Source organism: Bison bison, unplaced genomic scaffold (genome assembly GCF_000754665.1).
Source record: "Bison bison bison isolate TAMUID 2011002044 unplaced genomic scaffold, Bison_UMD1.0 scf7180017864223, whole genome shotgun sequence".
In the NCBI taxonomy this organism is placed as follows: domain Eukaryota; kingdom Metazoa; phylum Chordata; class Mammalia; order Artiodactyla; family Bovidae; genus Bison; species Bison bison.
Genome location: NW_011494795.1, coordinates 2,069,225 through 2,090,573, shown reverse-complemented (window position 1 = coordinate 2,090,573; position 21,349 = coordinate 2,069,225).

Genomic DNA, 21,349 nt, shown 5'->3' with positions numbered 1-21,349 from the left:
CCCCAGGAAGAAGTACATGGGGGTGTGCAGGGCGGCGTCCACCACGGCCAGGCCCACGATCAGTAGGTTCCCCGTCAGTGTGGCCAGATAGAGCGGCAGGAGGAGGGCAAAGAGCAGCGCCCGGAGCTCTGGGGGCCACCCCGAGAAGCCCAGGATCACGAACTCCCATGGGGCACTCCAGTTGGACTCAGGCCAGTGGCTCATCATCAGAACCTGGGCAAGAAGCAGTGGGGCCTTCTCTTCTTGGCTTGTCTCACTGCCTTCCCTGGCCTGTCCATTGCTTCCCCTTCCTGCACCCACCCTAGGGATGCAGCGCTTTCTCCCCAACCCAGTGTTTCCCACCTCATTTCCTGCAGCCCAACGTCCTCCAGGAAGTCAAGACACTTGGAGCCACGATCCACCCTCCCTTCTGGCCTCCTGCGCCCCACTGCATTTCCATGCACCCAGGGGTCTCCTTCACACCTGCCCACTGCCCTCTGGTTCTATCCAGACTTATAAACCCCACACCATCTGTAACCCGGGGCCAGCCTCCTGGGTTCCAGCCTATGGTGATGACAACTCATATGGTGGGGCTGAATCCTGGACCAGAAGACTGAAGCGGCCCCTGTTTCCACCTGCTGACCCTGAGCAGCATTAAGGTCTCCGGTTCTCAGAGGCCCCACCTTCCTCCCTTACACGAAGTGACAGCTCCTAGATCCCTGCTGTAAAGACTCACGTCCTCCTCTCTGACCTGCCACAGCCTCTGTGTTCTGTTGTCTTTATTTTCCATTCCTTTCTCTTGGCAGGACTCGGGACAAACACCTGGTAGCCCCGGGCCTGTTGTTTCCCTCTGATGCAGTTACAGGGAATAAAACAGGCAGGGAAGATGGCCCATCCCCTCTGCACTGTGATGAGCCTTCCTGAGTGACAGCATCCTGTTCTCTGACTTGAGTGAGTCCCCGATCTCTCTCACGACCCACTCCCTTCTCTTAGCGTCAGGCCCTAGGCATTCCACCAGCACTTCCAACCCAACCAGTCCTGAACTCACTGCATTACTTCAGACCCAAACTCCCTCTCCTTCTGTGGATGGAGCTGGTCCAGCTCTGAAACTGGAAACCAGGAAGGCATGGCCGGTGAATTCCCTCTCCTGCTCCTTCAAGTACAGGGCATCGTGCCCTGCTGAGCACTACTGACAGCCTCCAGAATCTTTTCTCCCCGGACACCTGTTTTCTCTCCCTTGAATGATCCCAATGGAGCCTGCCTGGCCCTCCTGCTCCTGGCTGCGTCTTTCTAACCACTTTTTTGTACCACCAATGGGAATGACCCTTCGAAAGGATGGATACCAACTCTCCCTTCTTACCTTCAGGTTTAAGTCCACAAAGTCCTCAGCAGTGTGCCATCCAGCTTCACGTCTTGCTCATTCAGGATGCCCTGGAGTCCTGGCATCATCTTCCTAAAAAAGATGGGAGGTTCCATTCTTCCTTCAAGGAGGAACTCACAAGTCACGTCCCATGTGGGTGAAGACTCCTGGCCCCCAGGCAGGCTTGGTGTCATCCTCTCATTCCACGGCTGTTATGGCAACACCACTCAATTCAGCCTCCTGGAACCAAAGATTCGAGTTGTCCTTGTTGCTGGGCCGAACAATTGTTAAGTGATGGAGTTAGTTACTCAAGCCTCATTTCTCCCACACATTTGCTTCCGTGTCCCTACCACGTCCCTAACCTGGGTTTCTGACAGAGAGAGTCAGAGTCTCCACCCTTTTCACAACACCCATTTGCCCCAACTTCTGTGGCCTCCTCTCTGCAAACGCTCCTGGCCATTTGAAATCCACGTTGTGGTTCATCTCAGGTGGGGTCCATGCAGTCAATCATCTTCAAGGTCAATGTTGTCATTGTTGTTCAGTTGCTAAGTCGTGTCCAACTCTTTGTGACCCTGTGGACTGCAGCACGCCAGGATTCCCTGTCCTACACTGTCTCCTGGAGTTTGTTCAGTTTCACGTCTGTTGATGAATTTGGTCCACTGATGAGTTGGTGATGCTATCTGACCATCTTATCCTCTGCCACCCTCTTGTCCTTTTGCCTTCAATCTTTCCCAGCATCAGGATCTTTCCCAATGAGTCATCTCTTCATCAGGGCAATGCCCCCCATGCCCCCCCAAAACCTACTAGAATCATTGTTCATCTCCCCACCCCGGTACCAAAGGTCAAGTCAGAAAAACAACCATTAATGCCTAAAACAAACAAAAATGCATATATGTGAGATCAAGAAAATTGGTACAGATGAACCTGTTTGCAAGAAATAGAGACACAGATGTAGAGAACAAATGTATGGATACTAAGAGGGTAAGGGAGGTGGGTTGACTTGAGAGATTTGGATTGACAAATATACACTAATATGTATAAAACAAAAACTAACGAGAACCTACTGTATAGCACAGGGAATTCTACTCAGTGCTCTGTGGCGATCTAAATGAGAAGGAAACCCAAAAAAGTATGATATATGTATATGTATAACTGGTTCATTTTGCTGTACAGCAGAAACTAACACAACATGTTAAAGCAACTATAACTCATTTTTTTTACAAAAAGGGTCAGTTCTGCCATCCGAAATAGCTCAGCTGGAATTCCATCACCTCCATTAGCTTTGTTCGTAGTGATGCTTCCTAAGGCCCCCTTGACTTCACCTTCCAGGATGTCTGGCTCTAAGTGAGTGATCACACCATTGCGGTTATCTGGGTCATGCAGATCTTTTTTTGTACAGTTCTTCTGTGTATTCTTGCCACCTCTTCTTATATCTTCTGCTTCTGTTAGGTCCATACCATTTCTGTCCTTTATTGTGCCCATCTTTGCATGAAATGTTCCCTTGGTATCTCTAATTTTCTTGAAGAGGTCTCTAGTCTTCCCACTCTTGTTTTCCTCTATTTCTTTGCATTGATCACTGAGAAAGGCTTTCTTATTTCTCCTTGATATTCTTTGGAACTCTGCATTCAAATGGGTATAGCTTTCCTTTTCTCCTTTGCCTTTCACTTCTCTTCTTTTCTCAGCTATTTGTAAGGCCTCCTCATTTTGCCTTTTTTGTATTTCTTTTTCCTGGGGATGGTCTTGATCCATGCCTCCTGTATAATGTCATGAATCTCCAGGCACTCTGTCTATCAGATCTAATCCCTTGAATCTATTTGTCACTTTCACTGTATAATCATAAGGGATTTGATTTAGGTCATACCTGAATGGTCTAGTGGTTTTCCCTACTTTCTTCAATTTGTCTGAATCTGGCAATAAGGAGTTCATGATCTGAGCCACAGTCAGCTCCTGGTCTTGTTTTTGCTGACTTTATAGAGTCTTTCCATCTTCAGCTGTGAAGAATATAATCAATCTGATCTAGGTATTAACTGTCTGGTGATGTCCATGTGTAGAGTCTCCTCTTGTGTTGTTGAAAGAGGGTGTTTGCTATGACCAGTGCATACTCTGGGCAAGTCTCTCGAGGAAACAATGAGAACGATGAGACACTTTATTTTTGGGGGCTCCAAAATCACTGCAGATGGTGACTGCAGCCATGAAATTAAAAGACGCTTGCTCCTTGGAAGAAAAGCTATGACCAATCTAGACAGCATATTAAAAAGCAAAGGTCCATCTAGTCAAAGCTATGGTTTTTCCAGTAGTCAAGTATGGATATGAAAGTTGGACTATAAAGGAAGCTGAGCGCCGGAGAATTGATGCTTTTGAACTGTGGTGTTGGAGAAGACTCTTGAGAGTCCCTTGGACTGCAAGGAGATCCAACCAGTCCATCCTAAAGGAAATCAGTCCTGAATTTTCATTGGAAGGACAGATGCTGAAGCTGAAATCCAATACTTTGGCCACCTGATGCAAGGACTAACTCATTTGAAAAGACCCTGATGCTTAGAAAGATTGAAAGCAGGAGGAGAAGGGGACGACAGAGGATGAGATGGTTGGATGGCATCACCGACTCAATGGACATGGGTTTGAGTAAGCTCTGAGAGTTGGTTATGGGCAGGGAAGCCTGGTATGCTGCAGTCCATGGGGTTGCAAAGAGTCGGACACGACTGAATGACTGAACTGAACTCAACTGTCCTGCCATCTCAACAAGAGACACACTCTTCCTCCCCTCTTCTCTTTCCATACACTCCCAATTCTTAAAATGTCACCTCTTTGAAGGCCAATTCAAGCTCACCTTTCCCAAGGAGCCCAACCTGGCTGGGTCCAATCACTGCTCCAAGGCAGTTAAGTACATGAACAGCACAGCAGACATCCGTTGACACATATCAAACCACCCAGTCAGGCTGATCCTGATGTGGACACTCCAGCATCCCTGAGCTGTCTCTTCATATCTAACCAGTGTTTCCTCTCCTCCTGCCTGAGGTCACTTTATAGAATCCAGACCAACCGCCAGCACGCTGTGAACCATGAAATCCATGACCATCCACTAAGCTGGTCACACACGTCCCTGTCTGTTTCCTCACCCCTAACATAACAGAGTTGGACCAGATGGTCTTGAAAGTTCCTTCCTGTTCTGATACTATATGGTTCTATCAAAAGATGAGTTTGTGCTTATGCTTTTACTCCCAAGCAGAGCCATATTTTGAAAGATATTTTGATGTTTTAGGAATCCATAAAGAAGTTGTAAGAGGTCAGTCTAATTTAGGATCAGTAAAGGAAACATAATAATGTCCCTTTATGGATCTTAGAGGGGCCTGAGGCCAGTGTACTCATCAATATAGCTTTACTTAGCTACACCCGTGTGTTTGTGTGTCCATTTGCACACTTGTGTGCCATGCCTTTTTGGACGTGTTCTGCCTCATCATTCAATTTTGGGGGGCGGTGCTCAGATAACAGGGGTGTAGGGGGGGAGAGGAGGGAGATCTGCCTTCTAGTCCTCTCTGTGATGCTGCCCAAGTCACGTCTTTTCTCTGTGGCCCGAGTACCCCCAGGTATCAGGGTCTAGTTCCTTTGTCCTCCTGAAGCCAGGATGGTGTGAGGACACACACCAGGCTTCTCGTCTCGCCGGTGGAGAGAGCCCAGAGAGAGTTTTGAGCCTCTGGGAGCCCCAGCAGCCTTCCCCAACCCCAGAGAATGGTTTTCATGATGGATGTCAAGTGGCTGGCACAGCAGCCTCTGCCATAGCAGGTGGCATTGGAAAAAATACCAGAACATCAAGACAAGCTTCGTCCTGTCATTTGCTTCCTGCTGCCTGCGTATCTGGCACGTTCAGCCCTGCTGAAGCGCTCTGGACGGGGAGTTACCTGGACAGGTGGGGTAAGCCGTGGAGAGGGGAGAGGCCGCTTGTGGACCGGGGCGGCAGCGCGTGCCGTGGGTCGGTCAGCATTGCCTCTGCCATCTGCTCTGGTTCTGATTCTGAGGCGGGAAATGCTGGCAAGCTGGGGCCCGGGCCTCTCTTCCCCACCCCCTGGCTCCAGCTCTTCCTCCACCATCTCCTGGGAAGTTGTCCAGAGACCCTGACCCTACCTGACTCTTCACTGGCATTGCCCCCTCCCCCCGACACCATTCCCTGCAAACACAGATGGGCGTGAGGGACAGCACTGAAGTCACCACTGCGGGGGCAATGTTACTGCTATTTGTTGAGTCCTCGTGAGGGGCAGGCTGTATCCTCAGTGCTCAGTGTGCACCGTTTAATATTCATGAGACCACCATGGAGCCATAATCATCATCATTACTGCTTATATACAAGGGAGGAGGCCGAGACTCACAGACACTGAGCTGCTGAAGGGGGTCACACAGTGTCCTCTGGAATCAGGATCTGTCCCCCGGGGCTGGCTGGTTGCAGTCTGTGCTCTTCAATGGGGGCACCTACTCTTCTCTGGGGCTCTCACCTGTCCCCCATCCCGCCCAACGAGGGGAAATAGAAAGGCACGGAAGGAGGAAGAAAACAGCAGACCCAGAGGCTAAGAGGCAGCCGCAGAGTGAGACGCAAGACCAGAAATGGGCAGGGCTGCACCTGCCGAGGGGCCACAGACGGGTGAGCGGTGAAAATGTGTCGCTCGGCCATGTCCCCAGCTCAGGGTGTTCACCAGGCTCCGGGCTTACAGAGAGAGAGGGAGCAGAGAGAAAGAGAAGGGGAGAGTCAGAGAGAGACAGAAAGGAGAGAAAAAGAAGGAGTGATGGGAGGAGACACACAGAGAGAGACAGAGGAAGGGAGAGATGCTAAGAGAGATGGAGCAGAGAAAAAGAGAGGGAGAGGTGGAGAAACAGAGACAAAGAAGAAAGAATGGGAAGAGACAGAGAGAGGGGAGAAAAAGAGAGATGCAGAGACAGACACAGAGGGAGGCAGAGTCAGAGACAGGGAGAGACAGAGAACCTCCTACATCCCCAGCTTTCTGGACCTCAGATTCACCTCCTCACCACCCTATCAGGGTTTTCTGTCCACTGCAAGCATGGATTTCAGGTGGTGAATTCTAGCACGAGCTTGGCACTCGGTCCCCGCCACCTGCACCCGTGAGGTGCCCTCTTCCCTGGCATCCCAGGAGAAGAGACCAGAATGTGGAGACTGATCTAGAGGGGAAGCCCAGACCCCAAATTCCAGCTGCATTCAATCCTTAGCTCCTTGGCTGGCTGGGTGTATGGCCCACCCTCTGATCCTTAGCCATGATCTTAGCCATGACTCCTGACAGAGGGAACGATCTAGTTGGGATTGTGCAGAAAGTGGCTCAAATTCTGGGTGGAAGAAGCACAACTTCCAACCATCACAACGTGGACCCAGCACAACTTTCTGGCCTCCTCTCCACCATCCTTTGTCCCTGCCCCTTATTCACAAGCTCCCCCCCAGCCACCTTCACGTGCCCCAGCCACTCCGACCTCCCTGACCTCATGCATCCTTCTCCGTGTCAGAATATCCTTTCCCCACCTGGAAATCTACTCATTCAAGGCCAGGATCAAACAGCAGTTCCTCTGCAAATAAAAATGATGGGGTAGCAGCAGAGACTGTAGAGGGGTTTTGTAGGAAGTGAGGCACCTACAGCTTCCACCTCATTTTCCCTCTTCGCTCGTCATCATCCAACTTCTGTTCCCAGGGACTCTCAACAAGAAAAGGGACGTTTAATAGATTTCCTAGGGCCCACTTAAGGATCTGGCTGGATCCAAAGCCCCAGGGCCTCATTAGTGATCTTATCTGCCTGCTGGGGCACCTAAGGAGCCTGATGGTCTCAGAAGGCTGGAGAGGGAATTGGGACCTGGGACTGGGGTAGTCCTGAGAGAGGCTGAAACTGTTGGGCCAAGGGGACAGGAAGCCACCACCCTGATGCGATCAAGAGACTGTCTGCTGCAAGAGCTGGGGGTAGACTTGAACCCGGGGTGATGAACAGCCCAAAGCAGCTTGGCAGACGGCTCCCTGGAGAGAAGAGAGGGAGGTTCCTGCTCCCTCCATGTTTCCCCAAAGTTTGAACCAAGGGGCGGCCAGGAGACTGAAGATCTCAGGATGGGCTGACTGGTGTAATTGGTGGGGGTAGACAATTTCATCCTTATCCGCATCCTCAGCATCACCACCACCATCCCATGTTCAGCAACAGAAGCTCTGGACAGCAAAATCCAGCTACACAGACTTCTTGTGTTCTTCTGCCCACTTACACAGAAAATCATAGCATTGCAGAATACATGGTCTTCTATCCTGCTGTTCCCAATTAACACTGAGTTACATACACTTCCCATGTTGCTACCTATTTTTGTAACTAAGGGTTAATTTTACTTCTTTTTAAAAATACAAAATACTTGGCTCAAATTTCAAAGGGTATACAATGTTGGGAAGCGTAGTGCAAAATAGCCGTAAAAGGAGAAAGTCCTTGGGAAAATGGTGAAGGGCCAGAAGTACGCGGCTTTGCACTACGGACAGAAAGACATCTCCTGCCTTTGGTTATGCTCGTCGCCAAGAGTTAATAATAATTAGGGATGTTACTTGTGAGAGCGGGTTGTGGGAGAAGCCCATGAGTCATTTAGAGCGCACTGTCCTTGAAATGGTTCTACTGATTATGTGTTAACTCTGTATGCGCTCTGCTGGCCGCATACTTTGAGCTCTTTGTTCCTGCTTCTATAAAAAAGCTTGACTGCAGAAATCAACTTGTCAGTCCTTGCAAGAGACTGTCCAAGTGTCCTTCATTCAGGTTCGTCGCTTCCAAGTCCCGGGGAGAAAAACCCCAACAAGGGGCGCCCGAACAGGGACATGAGAGAAAGGCTGAACAAAGCGACCAGCCCCTGCAGAAAGAGGTAAGCAGGATGGGACAACATAGCAGTAAAATTCCTTTCATTTCTATAATGCATCATTTTTTGAAACAAAACAGTGTTAATGTTTCAAGAGATCAGTTGAATGACTGCTATCATATACTAGTGGAACATAAACCATGGTTCCCGGAGGAGGGGACGCTTGATCTTGATGTATGGAAAAGGGTTAAAAATAATATTTTGTGAGCATATTGGCAAGGGTTACATGGTCACTCATACAGGCTATCATAGAACAAATTGAAGGGCATAACGTTGATTTGGAAGTAAAAACTATTCGATCTTTACATGAATATGAGCTTAAGGAAGAAGATATGCAAGGTGCTTTGAAATATAAGAATGTTATGCTCAATCAGACACAATCCTTAGAAAAACAACTTAGAGACATATATATACAGGATATGTCAAAACTGAAGCCACTTGGAACGGAGGTCATTTCATTCAACGGACAGCCCAAATCTAAGGTTTTTCCTTCTGCTCCGCCTGTAACAGCAATTGCTAACTTTGCTCATACTAATCATTTCACTCCTCCTTGGGAGATGCCTGCTTGAACTTTCCCTTTCCCAATGTAATTTAATCAACCTGCCCAAGACCAAAATACTTGGGCTAATCTAGATTTTGGCATGTTGTCTAGCTTTAAGAAAGCATGTACCTACTTGTACAGTACATGGTAGGTACATACGGAAAGTATGGACCTACTTCTCCTTACTGTATAGAATTTCTCAGAGGATGGGCTGACTGTTGGATGCCATATGATTTTTTTCAAGCAGCAAAGATGGTTTTAAATCCTCACCAATTACTGCAATGGCCAATGTGGGTTAATGATGAGGCCTGACAGCTGATGATTGACAAGCAATCTCATGGTAACCCTGCCAATTTAACCTATGATATACTCACTGGAACAAGAGCCATGGCGGATATGATTGCACAACTAGCTAATATTACCCCTTAGATGTTACATTTCATTAAAGAAACTGCCTGCAGGGCATAAGCAAAGGTTGATAGCACTAACTCTGATGGTTCATTTGTTAAGATTATTCAAGGACATGAAGAGGAATATTCTCAATTTATAGGAAAATTAAAGGATGCAATTGAGAAATCTGTTAAGGATGTGACTTTACAAAATATTATTTTAAAACAACTTGCTTTTGAAAATGCTAATGAGGAATGTCGATCCGTGCTCAGACCTATTCGAGAGACTGGCTCTCTTATGGAATATTTGAAAGCATGTAGGGACATCGGGTCTATGTCCCATAGAGCAAAATTAGCAGCATTGGAAACCTTTAATGTACAAAAGGCTGCTAATACCAAATGTTTTAACTGTGGGAAGCCCAGCCATATGAAAAAACAATGTCGCCTGCCAACACAAGCCGGAAAAAATAATACTACTTCTAATAGGAAGAGACCCCCAGGAGTATGTCCAAGATGTAAAAGGGGGTTTCATTGGCTGAATGAATGTCATTCTAAATTTGATAAGGATAGAAACACTTTGAACCCCGGTGCACAGCAAAAACAACAGGGAAACTGATAAAGGGGCCATCCTCTAGCCCCACTACAAAAGGAGGACCTAGCGTTACGACGCTACAAGCAGCTACATCTAAGAGTGCTCGCATTGATATACCTAGTCCTTATGATATGGAACTAATAGAACTATACAACCCCCACAAAGTTCCCACTGGATATTATGGCCGGATTCCACCTGGGACAGTGGGACTGATTTTGGGACGTAGTAGCTGCACAATGAGAGGTTTAATGGTTTTGACCGGTGTTGTGGACGAAGATTATGAAGGGGAAATACATGTTATGGTAAATGTTGTGAAAACAGGAAATGCATACTTACAAAAAGGGGAACGTTTTGCACAATTATTACTTTTGCCATATGTTAAACCAATGAAGGCATCTGATAAAATTCGGCAGGGAGGCTTTGGCAGTACCAACCTTACTGCTGCACTATCCACCTTATTAAAGGAACATCAGAAACCCATGCTTACTTTACGCATACAGGGAAAGAATTTCACAGGCATGTTAGATACTGGAGCTGACATTTCAATCATTAGAGCTGCAGAGTGGCCCCTCGATTGGGGTAAGGTTATGGCTCCTTCTAGACTATTAGGAATGGATAAAACTGATGCCACACAAACTTTCGTCAGTGCATCCTATTTACAAGTGTATGGCCCTGATCAAATTGTAGCTTATCTTAAACCATATATTACTAATATCCCAATCAATTTATGGGGACAGGATTTTCTTGAACAAACAAAAGCCACAATTTCTTTAAATGAACCTTTTTAATGGGGGCCATTGAGTTAATAACGCTGCGCCTCAATTGGGAATCTGATACTCCAGTATGGACACCTCAATGGCCCCTAACTAAAAAAAAACTGGCAGCTCTTATGCAATTAGTTAATGAACAATTACAAAAGGCTCATATAGAACCTTCATTTTCCCCATGGAATTCCCCTATTTTTGTAATAAAAAAGAAATCAGGAAAATGACGAATGTTAATAGATTTAAGAAATGTTAATAGTACCATGTCACCTATGGGACCCTTACAACCCGGATTGCCCTCCCCTTCTATGGTACCAAAAGGATGGTCTGTAGTTATTATTGACTTACAAGACTGCTTTTTTACTATACCTTTTCACCCTAAAGATAGAAAACATTTTGCCTTTTCAGTTCCTTCTATAAATCACATCCTCCTGTTAAAAGATTCCAATGGAAGGTGCTACCTCAGGAAATGATGAACTCCCCTACCATTTGCCAATATCTCATATCTGTTTTATTACAACCCATTAGAGACAAATATCCTACTGCGTTTATAATTCATCATATGGATGATATACTTCTTTCTATGGAATCTGAATTCTGTTTGCAACAGTTATATAATGAAGTTACTACTACTTTTCAAAATCATGGCCTGCTTGTAGCACCAGATAAAATTCACTGGAAAGCACCCTTTAATTATTTAGGACATGTTATGGAAGAATCTAAAATCCAACCTCAAAAAACTCAAATTTCTGTTCAATCTCTACGCACGCTGAATGATTTTCAAAAATTGCTAGGAGATATTAATTGGCTGCGGCCATCTGTTGGCATCCCCACCTATGCCTTACAAAATCTATTTAAAATTTTAGAGGGATCCCCTGACCCTAATAGCCCTAGGCAGCTAACAAAAGAGGCCAAAGAAGAACTGGCCTTAATGGAGAAATGCATTCAACAATCTTTTTCAACTCGGCTAGATTATGATCAACCAGTTTCTTCATATATATTCCCTACTGGACATTTGCCCACTGCAATTATAGCTCAGCGTAGCCCAATAGAATGGGTATATTTACACACTTAACAGTCTAAAAAAATTGTATCCTATATTGAGAAAATAGGGCACTTAATTGTGTCAGGAAGAAGCCGTGTACAAACTTTGACTGGATTTGATCCATATGCAATACACGTTCCCTTGACAAAAAAGGAATTGCAAAATGCCTTACAGTATAACCTGACCATGCAAATGGCATTAAGTGATTTTCAGAATGTTATCTCATTTCATCTGCTGAAAAGAAAATTGTGGGACTTTCTACAATGTACTAAATTCATTGTAACTAATATCATTGCATCCCAGACTATTTCCAATGCACCCACCTATTTCATTGATGGCAACAAGAAAGGCATAGCAGGGATTGTCGGCCCTGATATCAAAGAGAAATTACCCTCTACCTATTCTTCAGTACAAAGAGTTGAGTTGTATGCTTTATATGCTCTTTTGTCACTTCAACCATTATCCTTCAATGTATATACTGATTCCAAATACCTTGCTTCCCTTTTTCCTGATTTTGTTACCACCTTTTCATACAACCTAGATGAAGAATTATATACTCCCTTTTCACAGACTCAAGCTTTAATTCGCTCACGTATGGAACCTTTCCTTATTGCACATGTACGTGCTCATTCAGGTTTACCTGGCCCTCTGGTCGCAAGGAATGATGCTGTTGACAGGCTCATAGCTCCCATTTTTACATCTACCAGTGACGAACATGCTAATCTTCATACCAATGCTAACAGATTGCACTCTAAATACCATCTTCCTCTCACGGAAGCGTGGCATATTATTAAAACCTGTGATGTCTGCGCCCCTCTGCACGTGCGTACTACGATTTCAGGAGTTAATCCCCGAGGGCAACAGCCTAACTCCCTTTGGCAATCTGATTTCACTCACTGTTCCTTAGGAAAGTTTTCTTTGCTTTTTGTCTCAGTTGATACATTTTCAGGCTTTATCTGGGCAGTACCTGTCTCTTCAGAATCCAGCAAACATGCCATTTCTGCACCCTTACTCACCTTCCCCGTTATGGGGATTCCTTCTGTCTTGAAAACAGACAATGGACCTGCATTCACCTCGCATTTGTTTCATTCATTTTTATCAGAATGGAACATAACACACATTACAGGAATACCCTATAATCCTCAGGGTCAAGCCATTATTGAAAGAGCCCACCGCACCTAAAACTCATTTATTAAAACAGAAAGGGGGAATATGGAAGAGGAGATACACTTCTTATCCCATGAACCCTCAATTACTATCATCTTTAACTCTTTATTCCCTGAATTTTTTAAACTTAACAAAAAATAATTCTGACACTCGTGCAGATAGACATTTTGCAGAAGACAAAAACAGCAAATTAAAAATCAATACACCAATATGGTATAAGCAATTTAATCAGTGGCTGCCAGGAATCTTACGACTTCTAGGCAAGGTAAGTTATGGTCTTGTCATTGCAGATGGAGAGGAAATCTGGGTTCCCCTTCACCATGTCCACTTCTGAGAAGGACCCCAAGACCGGACTCCCTCGGGAAGTGACAAAGTTGACGCAAAGGGTCTTGTCAATGACCCTGGAGGAGCCAATGAGGAAACGCCATCGTCTGAATCCTTACCCAACATGGGCTCAAGTGAAAACATGACTCGTCAGGCTGAGCAGACACTGAAGAGTACTGGAACTCCTATGACTCCAGATAAGCTGTTTCTGGCAATGTAAACTGTTCTGAAGAGCAGGAGGAACATCATAATTGCTCCTGGTTTAATAGATCAAGCACTGGAGGCTTTCATAAATCTAAGACAAGTTTCTGGACTGATAAGGACATATTGCTGAATTGGTAAAAAGGGGGCTTATCACCCCCACGACCCAGGATTGTCGTCCCCATTGTGGGGCCAGAGCAATGGCACATTTGGAAAACTCCAGCAGCCTTAGAGCACTTCGCTAGTGTTTATGAGACTATGGGTGTGTTTTGTCCTTCTAATTATACCTTCCTATATAATAGTACTGGCTATATTCAATCATGTGTTCACCTTCCGTACTTGTTTATTGTAGGGCATTTTGATATTGACTTATCAGCCAAGATTGTCAATTGTACTGCATGTGCATTGTATACCTGCCTTAATCACATCATTTCATATCACAATGCTAGCATTGCGCTAGTTAAACAAAGATCTGAGTTATGGCTTCCCGTAAACTTAATTGAGCCTTGGACTGATTCTGTATTTCCTTCTGTATTGTTGAAAATTAGGCTTAGGTGATCTAAGCGCATCATTGGGTGGATTATTGCAGGCATCTTAAGCCTTATCTCCATTGTGACTGTAGGAACTTTGTCTGGTACGGCTTTACATAATTCTATACAAAATCGTGATTTTATTACTGCTTGGCACAAAGACTCTCATGATCTGTGGACTCGACAAGCTCAAATAGATCAGCAATTACAAACACGAATTAATGAGTTACAAACTGTGGTTATCTACTTAGGAGATCAAATGCAGCAACTGACTTTCCGAACACGTATACGCTATCACTGGAATTTTACTTCTTTTTGTCTGACTAACATGCCCTATAATAGCACTGAATATCCTTGGAATAAGGTTAAGGCGCATTTGCAGGATCTCGCAAGTAACTCAAGTTTAGACATCAATTTGTTGAAACAACAAGTTGCTAATTTTCAAGTTAGGGTACCTAGAGAATTGTATAGCACTCAATTCTACAATACTTTAACCAAAACCCTATCGTCTCTAGACCCTAGAGCTTGGCTTTCAGGAAGCAATATTTTCATATATGTATTATCACCCTGCTCTTTTTGTCCTTGATTATAGGATACAGAAGTCTCTAATCAAGACTCCGTGCCTCCCACAATGGAGTCCAACTAGCCGCTGCAGTGCTTAATTTAAAAACAAAAGGAGGATATGTTGGGAAGCGTAGTGCAAAATAGCCGTAAAAGGAGAAAGTCCTTGGGAAAATGGCGAAGGGCCAGAAGTACGCAGCTTTGCACTACGGACAGAAAGACATCTCCTGCCTTTGGTTATGCTCGTCGCCAAGAGTTAATAATAATTAGGGATGTTACTTGTGAGAGCAGGTTGTGGGAGAAGCCCATGAGTCATTTAGAGCGCACTGTCCTTGAAATGTTTCTACTGATTATGTGTTAACTCCGCATGCGCTCTGCTGGCCGCATACTTTGAGCTCTTTGTTCCTGCTTCTATAAAAAAGCTTGACTGCAGAAATCAACTTGTCGGTCCTTGCAAGAGACTGTCCAAGTGTCCTTCATTCAGGTTCGTTGCTTCCAAGTCCCAGGGAGAAAAACCCCAACATACAAGAATACAGTCTGCCCCCTGCAAGAACCCTGACTCCAAACTCACCCAATGGCAATGGATTTTTATCAGATTCCTATTTCTCCTCATAGAGATCTAGGTACATACACATACATGTGTGTTATTTACTCTTTAAGATTTTTCTGACCATTTAAAAAATCTCTATTAAATTTATTACATTACTGCTTCTGTTTTATGTTTTGGTTTTTGGCCACGAGGCATGGGGGATCTTAGCTCCCAGATCAGGGATTGAACCTGCATTGGAAGGCAAAATCTTTAACCACTGGCCCACTAGGGGAAGTCCCTGATTTACTCTTTCTGATTGACAAAACACGAGCGCTGTCCCCAAACTATTATGTATATGTCTTCTTTTGTTTAGCAATATATCTTGGAAATCATTCTGTATTGGTAAAATTTTAGTTTATTAAATAAACACTGTTGCTATTGCACAGCAACAAAGACCAAGAACAGCCAAAAATAAATAAAATTTTAAAAAAATTTCTTGCCTACATTTTCTTATTAAACATTTACAGTTTGGTTTAAAAGAAACAGTTAAATGTTTAATCCATATGCAATTGATTCTTAAATTCAGCACTATAAATACAACTTTATTCTATTTTTACCAGATGTTGGCCATCATTTAAAATGTACATTATAATCGATACATAACAGACCTACAGAAAAGTGCACAAAATAATGGTAGAGTTGAATGAATGCTCACAAAGTGATAAAATGGAATATTGCCAGAATTCCAGAAATCCTTCTTACCCAAGGAAGACAGTAGTCCAGTTTTTAGCACCTGATATTAGTTTTGCTTGTCTCTGAACTCTACAGTACATATTCTTTTGTGTCTGACATTAAAAAAAACTTAAAAAAAGACACTTGGTTAGCTATCAGCATGCTGTTTACTCATATACAACAGAGATCACAACCATGGATTGACTTCTAAGTAACTAAAAACAAAACCCACCAAGATTTAAATTAAAGAAAGAGGGAAAGGAAAGAACAAATGCTGCAGACAGTCTTGGAACGGACACTTTTTTTTTTCAGACACACCAATTTGCTGTAATCTAGCAAGGAGGTCAGAAAAATCTGTCATTCATTAGGTGGATTAATGAGTGGTATCAGAGAAAACAATTTCAGTGGTTTGTAGATTCACCAGAAAACCTTGAGAGTTTAGCTATGGAAAATAAGTACAAGCCATCTTTCTGTAATGCCTTATCTGCAATCAAAAATTACTCGGCATTCAAAGAAGCAGGAAAATATCCATAATCAGGTGAAAAATAAGTCAGAACCGATCCAGAAATAACACAGATGATAGATTTTAGCAGACAAGGACATTACAAGTTATAATAACTGTATTCCATACATTCATGAACTAGAGGAAAAACTAGACATGTTTAAGAGAAACATGGTATATATTAAAAAGGTGAAAAAAGAAACTTCTAGGAGGAGAAAATAACCATGTCCTAATGAAAAATTACACTGGATGAAATTAACAACAGATTAGACAATGCAGAAGAGATTAGTGAACTTGATATTGAGATAGAAACTATCCAAAATGAAAAGAAGAGAAAATAAGGGCTAAATAAACTTACAAATGTAAAAAAAACAAAAACAAAACTAAGTCCACAGATCCAAGAAATTAAAAAAATCCCAAGCACAAGAAATATGAAGAAAACAATGAAATATCTTTAAATCAGTGACAAAATGAGACTTCCCTGGAGGTGCAGTAGTTAAGACTTGAGCTTCCCATGCAGGGGGCACAGGCTCAATCCTTGCTCAGGGAACTAAGATCTCACAAGTCTCACAGTGCAGTCTAAACATCCATCAATCAGTGACAAAAAGAAAACATATAAATATCTATAGTGAAGTTGCTCAGTCGTGTCTGACTTTTTGCGACCCCATGGACTGTAGCCTATCAGGCTCCTCCGTCCATGGGATTTTCCAGGCAAGAATACTGGAGTGGGTTGCCATTTTCTTCTCCAGGAGATCTTCCCGGCCCTGGGATTGAACCCAGGGGTCTCCCACATTGTAGGCAGACGCTTTACCGTCTGAGCCATCAGGGAAGTAAATATCTATAAAGATCCATTATATACAGAGTAATAAACACAGAGTTACGGCCAACTATTTGTCATAAACAATGCAAGGCTGAAGACAGTGGAACAACATTTTTAAAGTACAAAAAAAATCCATACACAGTAAAAATATCTTTCAAAAAAGATGACAAAAATTTCAAATTTTCTCTGTGTAAAAAAAAAAGCAGAAAGAATTCATTACCTGCAGTAAATCTTTTAAGATGTGTTGCAATTGATGTTGGCAAAAGTATCTATAGAGCAGGAAAAGGCTCAGCTTGACAAATACACAAAGCATGTGAAAATATAAGACATTTAAGTCTATGGTCAAACCCAAAGCCAACATAATACTCAACGGTGAAAAGCTGAAAGCCTTCCTGCTAAACTTTGGAATAAAACAAGAATACTTTTTCTTTCAACACAGTACTGGAAGTCCTAGGCATAGCAATAATTTAAGAAAAATAAATAGAAGGTATTCAAATGAAAGGGAAGAGGTACAATTGTCATATCCAGGTGAGATGACACTCTATGCAGAAAACCCTAAAGACTCCACACAAAAACTAATACAGCTAAGAAATTAATTCAGAAAGTTAGTAGGATACAAGATTGATAAATATAAATGTTTCATTTCTTTATACCAACAATGAAATATCAAAGAGAAAGAAAAAAAAAACACCACCCATTTAAAATACCTAGGAATAAACCTAACCAAGGAGGTGAAAGATCTACATCCTGAAAAGTATAAAACACTGATAAAGAAAACTGAAGGTGATTCAAAGAAATAAAAAGATATACCATGCTCTTGGATTGGAAGAATTAATATTGTTAAAGTGGCCATACTATCCAAAGCAATCTACAGATTTAATGCATCTCCTATCAAAATAACCCATGAAACTTTCCAGAGAACTAGAACAAATAATCCTAAAATGTATATGGGACCACAAAAGATCCAGAATTGCCAAAGCATTCCTGAGGAAAAAGAACAAACCTGAAGGCATAACCCACCAAGATTTCAGACAATACTACAAAGCTATAGTAATCGATTTAATTTGTATTTAATACACCTAACCTACCAAACTTCACAGCTTAACCTAGCCTCCCTTAACATGCTCAGAACACTCACATTAGCCTACAGTTGGGTGAAATCATCTAGCACAAAGTTTATTTTATAATAAAGTGCTGAATATCTCATGTAATTGATTGAATGCTATACTGAAAGTGAAAAACGGAACGGTGTCTGTGTCCAGAATGGTTGTAAGTGTATTGGTCATTTACCATCACGATTGTGAATGCGTGGCTGACTGGGAGCTGTGGCTCACTGCCACTGTCCATCATCATGAGAGAGTATCACACTGCATATTGCTAGCCTGGGAAAAGATCAAAATTCTGCAGACTGGGTATTGTTTTCACACCATGGTAGAGGAAGAAAACGGTAAATCAAACCATGATGTGTCAGAGACCATCTGTAAACCTACAGTTAACATGTTAATTTAAAACAATCTAGCTTGGATTAGGAAAAGGAGTACATCAAGGCTGTATATTGTCACCCTGCTTATTTAACTTATATGCAGAGTACATCATGAGAAATGCTGGACTGGAAGAAACACAAGCTGGAATCAAGATTGCCGGGAGAAATATCAATAACCTCAGATATGCAGATGACACCACCCTTATGGCAGAAAGTGAAGAGGAACTCAAAAGCCTCTTGATGAAAGTGAAAGTGGAGAGTGAAAAAGTTGGCTTAAAGCTCAACATTCAGAAAACGAAGATCATGGCATCTGGTCCCATCACTTAATGGCAAATAGATGGGGAAACAGTGGAAACAGTGTCAGACTTTATTTTTTTGGGCTCCAAGATCATTATAGATGGTGACTGCAGTCATGAAATTAAAAGACGCTTACCCCATTGGAAGGAAAGTTATGTCCAACCTAGATAGCGTATTCAAAAGCAGAGACATTACTTTGCCAACAAAGGTCCGTCCCTCGGGAGAGGGAGAGGGAGAGGTCCGTCTAGTCAAGGCTATGGTTTTTCCTGTGGTCATGTATGGATGCGAGAATTGGACTGTGAAGAAGGCTGAGCACCAAAGAATTGATGCTTTTGAGCTGTGGTGTTGGAGAAGGCTCTTGAGAGTCCCTTGGACTGCAAGGAGATCCAACCAGTCCATTCTGAAGGAGTTCAGCCCTGGGATTTCTTTGGAAGGAATGATGCTAAAGCTGAAACTCCAGTACTTTGGCCACCTCATGCGAAGAGTTGACTCATTGGAAAAGACTCTGATGCTGGGAGGGATTGGGGGCAGGAGGAGAAGGGGACGGCAGACGATGAGATGGCTGGATGGCATCACTGACTCGATGGACATAAGTCTGAGTGAACTCCAGGAGTTGGTGATGGACAGGGAGGCCTGGCATGCTGCGATTCATGGGGTCGCAGAGAGTCGGACACGACTGAGCGACTGAACTGAACTGAACTGAGCTTGGATTACTACCAACCTAATTCGGCAGGATACAAAAACACTCTGACAATACACCTGCCTCCTCTATCACATCCTTTGTGCTATTTTTTGCCAAACAAATTACATCTGGAAGGAAATTTGTCCCTACAAATTACCGTCTCAAGTTCCATGTTCGCCTGGTGGATCCTGTTGGGCCAGAAATTTTATCAGATCAGTGAGGGAGCATAGTCCTCCCAGCCCCCAGTGGGTCATGGTGGAGATCACGATGCTGGGAAAACTCAACTCCACACTTTGACACCAAGGGGCGGAGCTCTGCGCTGTTCTTGGGGGAGGAGGCATTTCCTCCAGATGTGGAAATTAGAGACCTGGAAGGATCCCATTGCTTTAAAATGTACCTGGAGGACTTCCCTGGTGGTCCAGTGGCTAAGACTCCACGCTCCCAATGCAGGGGGCCTGGGTTCCATCCCCGATCAGGGAACTAGATCACACATACTGGCACTAAGAACCTGCATTCCACAACTCTCACGCCACAACTAAAGATCTGCAGGCTGCAAGGGAGATCGAAGATCCTGAACGTGCTGCAAGTAAGACCCAGAGCAGTCAAAATAAATAAATATTTTTTAAAATCTTGTTACAAATAAATAAAATAAAATAATTGTATCTGGGATTAAACTGATAGGTATGAGTGAGTGATAACAAGGAGAGGTCAATGGCATTGACTGGGTTTATTACTCGAAGTTGCCCTCTAAACCAGAGGGACATCTTGCCTTCCCAGGGCAAACCCCAGAACACCTTTGGTGGGTAGTTTAGCCCTACAGTCAGCAGAGGCCAAATCATCTATGATAAAACCTACAAAAGCTGATTAGCACACCCCTTCACGCTCCCAGACTTCAAAATCCCATCAGACACAGCAGCCCAAGACAACCGGGATCTGCCTCTTGTGGGAGGAGCCACTCCTGTTCCCATTTTGCAGATGGGGAAATGGAGACCCAAAGTTCGAGCGGGAAGCAGTTACATCTCAGCAGAGACCATCCCGGGGGAGGACCGGAGCCAGTTGTCTGTGCCTGAACTCTCACCTTCCGCTTTACTCCTGAACTGTCCATGTTCTCCAGCCGGCGGGGCTTCCTCAGGCTCCCAAGTCTTCCCCACGCTTCTCAGGGGGACACCGCCACTCCCCTCAGCCCCCCAACTCAGTCCTTCCTTTCCAGGGGCTTTGGAATTCTCTTCAGGGCGGATTGACCTGGGGGTGACATAGAGATCTCCCGGGCACAGGTCTTGAGGCTGGAACTCTAGCCTTCATCTCGGTCTTGGGGCGGGTCTATGGCATCAGGGAGAAGAGGGTTCAGTCCTTTTGAAACCGAGGGCAGTTTTCAGATACATTAAACTATAACTTGCTTAATAAATAATCAACTGTGTCCTGACTTCAGCATCCAGCTGGCTTTAACTGTTGCTACAAGACGTGAACATCCTCCAAGCGGCCTAAACAATAAGATGTTTGCCCAAGTTGTTTCTCAGGGACTTGAAGCCACTGGTTAAGACCGTTGAGCCCGCGTACCCTCCACGTGGGCACGCAAGCGTGCCTTCTGACGTCAGAGAGCCACGAGCTCCACCTGCAAAACGTGCTGGAGCCGCCCTTCGGCTTCCGGGAAGCCAGAAGCTCAGCCGCGCCTTCGCAGTACTACGATGATCTCACCGTTACCTTCTCTCCAATCACCTTCCCCCACGTGCCTCCCCACTCCGCAGCTTTATCCCACAAATATCCCAAGCCCCTCCCCTTCAAGCAGGCAGGTCGAGATTTGTTCTCTTCTTCCCCGGAGGCCTCGTGAATAACACTTTGCTATGTGCCTCGCACGTCGCTGTTTGGCCTGTTGTGCATCCGGAAGACGAAGAACTTCCCTCAAGACCCTTTGCTACCTGAACCCTGATCTCTTTCTGGGGAGACAGGAGCCCAGGCCTTGGGCAGGGGCCGCCCAAAGGCCCCAGCACCA